Raw genomic sequence first — 8,289 nt, forward strand, 5'->3', positions numbered from 1 at the left:
TAATTTACCTTTCTTGCTCTCTAAGCTTTCGTCCAATCTATATTCTGCTGATTTACATTTGATGTAATTTACATTTCTTGTTCTTTAAGGTTCTGTCAATTTACTTCCTGCAAGTGAGATCTGCTGCAATTTTACTTTCCTTGTCATTTAAGCTTCATCTAATTTACATTCTACTCTTTACTTTCACTGCAATTTACTTTCTGCATTTTTAAATTCCTATCAACTTCCTTTCTGTTGGTCACATTTCACTTAATTTACCAATACTAGCTTGACTAAACTAATCACTCACTAAAGTTGCTTGATCCATCAATCCCTGTGGGATCGACCTCTCTCTAAGTGAGTTTTACTATTTGATGCGACCCGGTATACTTGCCGGTTAGTTTTGTGTAGAATCTGATTTCCACCCATCAAGTTTTTGGCGCCGTTGCCGGGGATTGATTTAGATCAACAATGATTAAGTGGGTAAGAAGTCTAGATTAAGTATTTTCTTTGTTTTTGTTTTCTGTTTTAAAGTGACACTAAGGTGTTTGAGTTATTGCCTCACTAAGAAATTCTTCTCTGAGATATGAATTTCAATTTTCATTGGTGTTGTATTTTACAAAATTCAAATGGAGTTCAACTCATCTTATGATCAAACAAAATTTATGGGATATTACCCACCATCACCAATTTCTAATGATGGCTGGGGATATCACCAACAAATTACAAATCCTAAGCACTCCAATCCATGGATATATACTTTAGAGACACAAGATGAGTAAGAGAATCATATGGGATATTTTCCACCATCATAGCTTGATTCAAGTCATTACTCTATTGGTGGCTAGGAATATCACCAAGAATCAATAGATTATGAGCAATCCAACCAATGGGGATATGCTAATCAAGATAATTCCATGGAATACCACCCAACACCACAAAATAATTCATATTATTGTGCTAATGGTGGCTGGGTGTATCACCAAGGAATGAAAGAGCATGAACACCTCCCAGAGCCACAAGATGACTCGTACTGCTATAACAACCACTCATATTGTGACTGGGAGGGGCAGAATCAGAGGGATCTTGATGATCCATGCTTTGTTCATAAAGAAACATCATCACTGGAGTGTGCTTTCAACAAATTCATGCAAAATTGTCCACCAATACCACAAGAAGATCCATACTATGATGAATTCAACAATTCTTCTAGTTTTGCTTGGGAGGACCAAAATCAGAGAGCATTGGACAATTCATACCCCACATATCAAGAGCCATCATCACTTGAGCATACCTTCAATTCATTTATGCAAAATTGTCCAACCTCACCTCCCATTTCTTCACTTGAAAATTCTTCATCACTTGATTATGCCTCAACACAAAGCCTCCTCCAAGATCCATACAACTCATTCCACCAACCACAAAACTTATTCCATAATCTACAAGATTCATTCTATACCACTCAAAACAATCTCACCACAATGCATCCATATCCACAAGATTTCCCTCAACCTTCATCTTTTGAGCTAGTAGCTGAGGATCCCATTCAAAAGTCCAGAGAGTTATTGGAAAGACAAGAATAACTCCTTGAAGAACAAAAACAATTCTGGACAGAGCAAGAATTCCTCTCCAAGAAAATAGATGGGAACTTGGAGCAAATGAGAAGAAACTTAGAGCTGCTGAGCAAGGAAGATGAAGACTAATTGGTGGATGTGAAGGAAGAAATGGAAGAACAAGAAAAAGAGGTCTCTGTGTCAAGTGAATTTTTAGTAAAGAAAGAAGAGGTAGTGGAGGTAATTGAACCTGAGGTTGCATATCTACAAAAGTCACTTGAGATGACAAGGGAACATGAAAACTCACAACCCTCACAAACTTCTCTGAACCAAAACGTCTCAGCACTTGAAACCATGATTGAAAGATATGAAGAGGAGATGAAGAAATATTGGGAAGAACAACAAGTCTCCTCCATGAAAGAGCTATTAAGTCAAATGTTGAATGTAAAAGAGGAAGTGGAAGAACCAGAAAGTGAGGAGGACAATCAACAAAATCCAAACTCAAGTGAAGCTGAGGATTACATAGAGGAAGGGCTCATGGAACCACCAATTCAAAAGGCTCTAGATGAAGACAAAACTCCAATAATCACACAGCAACCAAGTCTTGAATCCAAATAAGTGAAGGCAAATAACAAGAGCACCAATCCTACCCCTGATCCAGCAAGCAAACTCAATCAAGCCATTAACAAAAGAAAGCTTGCTAAGGAGAGACCAAGACAGGGGGCACTAGCTGAATCTTCTCCCCTCTTGAGGTCATTCCTCTTAACAAACTAGAAGAAGAGGAATAAAGTGAAAAATAACATGTCAAGCTAATGACACTAAAAGAGCGCTTGTTGGGAGGTAACCCAACCTTAGGTAACATTTTATTCCTTTGCTTTGTTCATTTTCTCTGTCTATTTTCTTTAGACTTCAATAAATTGGCATATGATTACATTCTAAGTTTGGTTTTGCCCTGCAACAATTTATTTTCAATCTCTCTGGATGATTACATCAAAATTGAAAGTGTCACACTAAGATTCTAAGTTTGGTGTGCCACTTAATTCTCTATGCAATTCATTAAGCAACACCACTTGTCTGCATAATCATAATACCCTTTGCAGTGTTATCTTTCTTTTAGTTAGACAATTTTAGTTTTCTTTTTGTTTTAGTCATTTACTTGTTTTTAATGCTTTCTTTTATTAACTATTTTTGTTAATACATCACCAAGAGATCCTTATTCATGACAGATTCTTGGCTTGGTGATTGTACTTAACATATAACAGTTTCATTTGCTTAGTTTTAGTTCAAATAAATTGACATATGATTGCATTCTAAGTTTGGTGTTGCTATGCAACAAAATTTGGTTCCAATCCTTACTAGATACTTGCATCAATTCCAAGTGAAAGTGTCACACTAAGTTTAATATGTCACTTATCTTTTATGCAATGTATCATGCACACTCTCTTATGTTTGCAATCACAATGTCTATCTCTGTCTCTTGTGCCTTGATTTTTATCTTTAATTTTGCTTGCTTAGAACACATGTACTACTAACATTTTATTGTGTAAGACATTCATGATCCATCTTAGCCCCATAGCCATTGTTCTAATTGTTGCTTGAGGATGAGCAAGCATTTTGAGTTTGGCAAGGGAAGAGGAAGAATGGGAGGAAAATGACAACAATAGGGAAGATAAATTGCAAGGTTGTAAAGTTCCTTTTCCTCTCATTTGTTTCCAGCACTTTAAATTGCATGATTGTCTTTATCTTCTCTGTTTACATGTGTGTATAAATAAGCATAGCCTGAATTTTGGTTGTAGTATGGTGCTGTGCCATTATGACTACCAACTTGAGTTTTGTGAGTCCAAAGCAGTCAAAGCATCATGATCATAAACAAAAAAGGAATTTAAGAAGAACTTAGCATGTTCATACAAGTATTGGAAAGCTAGTATGGTTATATTTTGCTCAATTGTATTAGATTTTATTTAATTGAAGTTTTCATCTAGGACATTTTATGAAATCTTTTGAAATCATAAAAACCTTGAAAAAGCAATTAAGGCAAGAAAAGAAAAAGGGAAAGAATGAGAAAGCTGAAGGCTCTGAGTACCAATGACAATTTCATTGTTAAGTACTTGTGGTGTTTATGTATCAAGCAAAAAGCTTGAAAACAAAACACTTAGAAGTCAAGGCTAGGCTCAAGTGCAAAAGTGATGAGCGGATAATTTATACGCTTTTTGACATTGTTTTTAGTATATTTTTAGTAGGATCTAGTTACTTTTAGGGATGTTTTCATTAGTTTTTATGTTAAATTCACATTTCTGGATTTTACTATGAGTTTGTGTGTTTTTCTGTGATTTCAGGTATTTTCTGGCTGAAATTGAGGGACTTGAGCAAAAATCAGATTCAGAGGTTGAAGAAGGATTGCTGATGCTGTTGGATTCTGATCACCCTGAACTCAAAGTGAATTTTCTGGAGCTACAGAACTCGAAATGGCGCGCTTCCAATTGCGTTGGAAAGTAGACATCCAAGGCTTTTCAGCAATGTATAATATTTTATACTTTGGCCAAGTTTAGATGACGCAAACTGGGGTTCAACGCCAGCTCTCTGCCCAAATCTGGCGTCCAGCGCCAGAAAAGGATCCAAAACCAGAGTTGAACGCCCAAACTGGCACAAAAACTGGCGTTCAACTCCAAGAAGGACCTCTACACGTGCAACACTCAAGCTCAGCCTAAGCACACACCAAGTGGGCCCCGGAAGTGGATTTATGCATCAATTACTTACTTCTGTAAACCCTAGTAGCTAGTTTATTATAAATAGGACCTTTTACTATTGTATTAGGTATCTTTGATCAGTTGTATGCTATCTTAGATCACGTTTGAGGGCTGGCCTCTCGGCCATGCCTGGACTTTCACTTATGTATTTTTAACGGTAGAGTTTCTACACTCCATAGATTAAGGTATGAAGCTCTGCTGTTCCTCAAAGATTAATGCAAAGTACTACTGTTTTCTATTCAATTCATCTTGTTTCGCTTCTAAGATATTCATTCGTACTTCAATCTGAATGTGATGAACGTGACAATCATCATCATTCCCTATGAACGCGTGCTTGACAACCACTTCCGTTCTACCTTAGACTGAATGAGTATCTCTTAGATCTCCTAACCTGAATCTTCATGGTGTAAGCTAGAATGATGGCGGCATTCAAGAGAATCCGGAAGGTCTAAACCTTGTCTGTGGTATTCCGAGTAGGATTCAATGAATGAATGACTGTGACGAGCTCCAAACTCGCGATTGCGGGGCGTTAGTGATAGACGCAAAAGGATAGTAAATCCTATTCCAGCATGATCGAGAATCGACAGATGAATAGCTGTGCCGTGACAGGGTGCGTTGACCATTTTCACTGAGAGGATAAGATGAAGCCATTGACAAGGGTGATTCCTCCAGACAATTAGCCGTGCCGTGACAGGGCATTTGGATCATTTTCCCGAGAGAAGACCGAAAGTAGCCATTGACAATGGTGATGTATCACATAAAGCCAGCCATGGAAAGGAGTAAGACTGATTGGATGAAGATAGCAGGAAAGCAGAGGTTCAGAGGAACGAAAGCATCTCTATTCACTTATCTGAAATTCTCACCAGTGATTTACATAAGTATTTATATCCCTATCTTATTAATTACTTTCGAAAACTCCATTAGTATTTTATATCCGCCTGACTGAGATTTACAAGGTGACCATAGCTTGCTTTATACCGACAATCTCCGTGGGATTCGACCCTTAATCACGTAAGGTATTACTTGGATGACCCAGTGCACTTGCTGGTTAGTTATGCGAAGTTGTGAAGATATGTTTAGACCATGGTCCTGTGCATCCGTTTTTGGTGCCATTGCCAGGGAATCAATTTCGAACAACAATTCACAACCTGAGTAGCAATTTCGCATACCAAGTTTTTGGCGCCGTTGCCGGGGATTTTTCGAGTTTTCGGCAAGCTTTTGGTCCGGTAACATCAGTGCCAAGTTTGATCCGGCAACAACACCAAGTTTTTGGCGCCGTTGCCGGGGATTGTTCGAGTTTGGACAACTGACGGTTCATCTTTTTGCTCAGATTAGGTAATTTTCTTTTGTTTTCTTTTCAAAAATTTTTTCAAAAATACTTCAAAATTTTCTCACCTGTTTTCGAAAAAAAAAATTTATTCAAAATTTTTAAAGAATGAATTCTAGTGTTTCATGAAGCATGTGAAGCCTGGCTGGCTGTAAAGCCATGTCTAAATTCATTTGGACTGAGGCTTGCAATTTGTTATCAAGAGCAAGCTAGTTGTTGCTAATCCACCTGCTGCTATTCCTGATTTACATGCTGAAGCTTGGCTGGCCATTGGCCATGTCTAGTGTTTTGGACCGGAGCTTTCATTGAAAGCTTGGCTGGCTAGTGAGCCATGTCTAATTCCTGGACTGAGGCTTTAGACTAACATGGCAAGATTCCTGGAATTCATATTAAAAATTTTGGAATCCTTATTTTTTCTTTTACAAATAATTTTCGAAAAAAAATACAAAAAAAATTAGAAAATCATAAAAATCAAAAATATTTTTTGTGTTCTTGTTTGAGTCTTGAGTCTTGAGTCATGTTATAAGTTTGGTGTCAATTGCATGTGCATCTTGCATTTTTCGAAAATTCTCATGCATTCATAGTGTTCTTCATGACCTTCAAGTTGTTCTTGGTAAGTCTTCTTGTTTGATCTTTGTATTTGCATGTTTTGTGTCTTTTCTTGTTTTTCATATGCATTCTTGAATTCTTAGTGTCTAAGCATTAAAGAATTCTAAGTTTGGTGTCTTGCATGTTTTCTTTGCATTAAAAATTTTTCAAAATTGTGTTCTTGATGTTCATCATGATCTTCATAGTGTTCTTGGTGTTCATCTTGACATTCATAGCATTCTTGCATGCATTCATTGTTTTGATCCAAAAATTTCATGCATTGCATCATTTTAGTGTTTTTCTCTCTCATCATAAAAAAAATCAAAAATCAAAAAAATATCTTTCCCTTTTTCTCTCATCAAATTCGAAAATTTGGATTGACTTTTTCAAAAATTTTTAAAATCAAGTTGTTTCTTATGAGTCAAATCAAATTTTCAATTTGAAAATCTTATCTTTTTCAAAATCTTTTTCAAAAATCAAATCTTTTTCAAATTTCTTAGTTATTTTCGAAAATTCCAAAAATATTTTTCAAAAATCTTTTTCTTATTTTTATATCAAATTTTCGAAAATAACAATAACAATTAATGTTTTGATTCAAAAATTTCAAGTTTGTTACTTGCTTGTTAAGAAAGATTCAAACTTTAAGTTCTAGAATCATATCTTGTGATTTCTTGTGAATCAAGTCATTAATTGTGATTTTAAAAATCAAATCTTTTTCAAAAACTAATTTCAATCATATCTTTTCAAAAATATCTTCTTATCTTATCTTTTTCAAAATATGATTTCAAAATATCTTTTCTAACTTCCTAACTTCTTACCTTTTCAAAATTTGTTTCAACTAACTAACTAACTTTTTTGTTTGTCTCTCATCTTTTTCAAAACTACCTAACTAACTCTCTCTCTCTCTAATTTTCGAAAATATCTTCCCTCTTTTTCAAAATTTCTTTTTAATTAAACTAATTATTTTATTTTTTATTTGAATTTTCGAAAAAAAACTATTAACCCTTTTCAAAATTAATTTTCGAAAATTACTAACCTTTTTCAAAAACTATTTTCAAAAATCACTAACTCTTTTTCAAAAATTATTTTTGAAAATTCTCCCTCTCTCATCTCCTTCTATTTGTTTATTCATCTACTAACATCTCTCCCTCACTCACAAAAAAAAAGAGAGGATCTCTATTATTATTATTTTTCTGTGCCCTCTTCTTTGTCATATGAGCAAGAGTAAAGACAAGAATATTCTTGTTGAAGCAGATCCAGAACCTGAAAGAACTCTAAAGAGGAAACTAAGAGAAGCTGAATTACAACAAACCAGCAAGCACCTGTCAGAAATTATCAAACAGGAAAAGGAGATGGCAGCTGAAAATAATAATAATGCAAGGAGAATGCTTGGTGACTTTACTGCACCAAATTCCAATTTACATGGAAGAAGCATCTCCATTCCTGCCATTGGAGCAAACAACTTTGAGCTGAAACCTCAATTAGTTTCTCTGATGCAGCAGAACTGCAAGTTTCATAGACTTCCATCTGAAGATCCTTTTCAGTTCTTAACTGAATTCTTGCAGATATGTGATACTGTTAAGACTAATGGAGTAAATCCTGAAGTCTACAGGCTCATGCTTTTCCCTTTTGCTGTAAGAGACAGAGCTAGAGTATGGTTGGACTCTCAACCTAAGGATAGCCTGAACTCTTGGGATAAGCTGGTCAAGGCTTTTCTAGCCAAGTTCTTTCCTCCTCAAAAGCTGAGCAAGCTTAGAGTGGATGTTCAAACCTTCAGACAGAAAGAAGGTGAATCCCTTTATGAAGCTTGGGAAAGATACAAAGGACTGACCAAAAAGTGTCCTTCTGACATGCTTTCAGAATGGACCATCCTGGATATATTCTATGATGGTCTGTCTGAGTTATCTAAGATGTCATTGGATACCTCTGCAGGTGGATCCATTCACCTAAAGAAAACACCTGCAGAAGCTTAAGAACTCATTGACATGGTTGCAAATAACCAGTTCATGTACACTTCTGAGAGGAATCCTGTGAGTAATGGGACGCCTATGAAGAAGGGAGTTCTTGAGATTGATACTCTGAATGCCATATTGGC

General features: G+C 35.8%; 1 non-coding gene across 1 annotated transcript; it reads right to left on the reverse strand.

The window, feature by feature from the left end:
- Nucleotides 1-7,942: 7,942 nt before the first annotated feature.
- On the reverse strand, nucleotides 7,943-8,050 carry LOC148565256 (small nucleolar RNA R71). The gene has a single exon (XR_015883868.1). It is a non-coding gene; the product is annotated as a small nucleolar RNA R71 (small nucleolar RNA).
- Between the last annotated feature and the right edge of the window lie 239 nt (nucleotides 8,051-8,289).

Source organism: Arachis ipaensis, chromosome B5 (genome assembly GCF_059453495.1).
Source record: "Arachis ipaensis isolate K30076 ecotype BB chromosome B5, ASM5945349v1, whole genome shotgun sequence".
Lineage (NCBI taxonomy): Eukaryota > Viridiplantae > Streptophyta > Magnoliopsida > Fabales > Fabaceae > Arachis > Arachis ipaensis.